The sequence below is a fragment of the Penaeus monodon genome, chromosome 30 (assembly GCF_015228065.2).
Source record: "Penaeus monodon isolate SGIC_2016 chromosome 30, NSTDA_Pmon_1, whole genome shotgun sequence".
NCBI classification, from domain to species: Eukaryota; Metazoa; Arthropoda; class Malacostraca; order Decapoda; family Penaeidae; genus Penaeus; species Penaeus monodon.
In genome coordinates, this window is record NC_051415.1 from 24,212,308 (window position 1) to 24,212,753 (window position 446).

The following is a 446-nucleotide window of genomic DNA, read 5'->3' on the forward strand; positions in this document are numbered from 1 at the left end:
TGATGACTATTTTCCCTCTTTTTCTTGATGACTATTTTCCCTCTATCTCTTGATGACTATTTTCCCTCTATCTCTTGATGACTATTTTTCCTCTGTCTCTTGATGACTATTTTCCCTCTATCTCTTTATGACTATTTTCCCTCTATCTCTTTATGACTATTTTCCCTCTATCTCTTTATGAGTCTGTTTCCGTCTATCTCTTGATGACTCTATTTCTGTCAATCTCTTGATTACTCTCCTCTTCATCCTTCACTATACACGTAATTATTTATTCAAGTACTTGGCTACTTGTCTGAAAGTTTCGCCGAAGTACCGAGTGTTGTCCAAAAGTTCGTTACTCCGGTTCATTTTATATAATTTTCCTACATTTTTTTCGGCGGATTTTAGCGTTAACTATTCAGTGACATGCCTTCATTTTGCGTTTTTTATGTGTGGTATTTATTTTT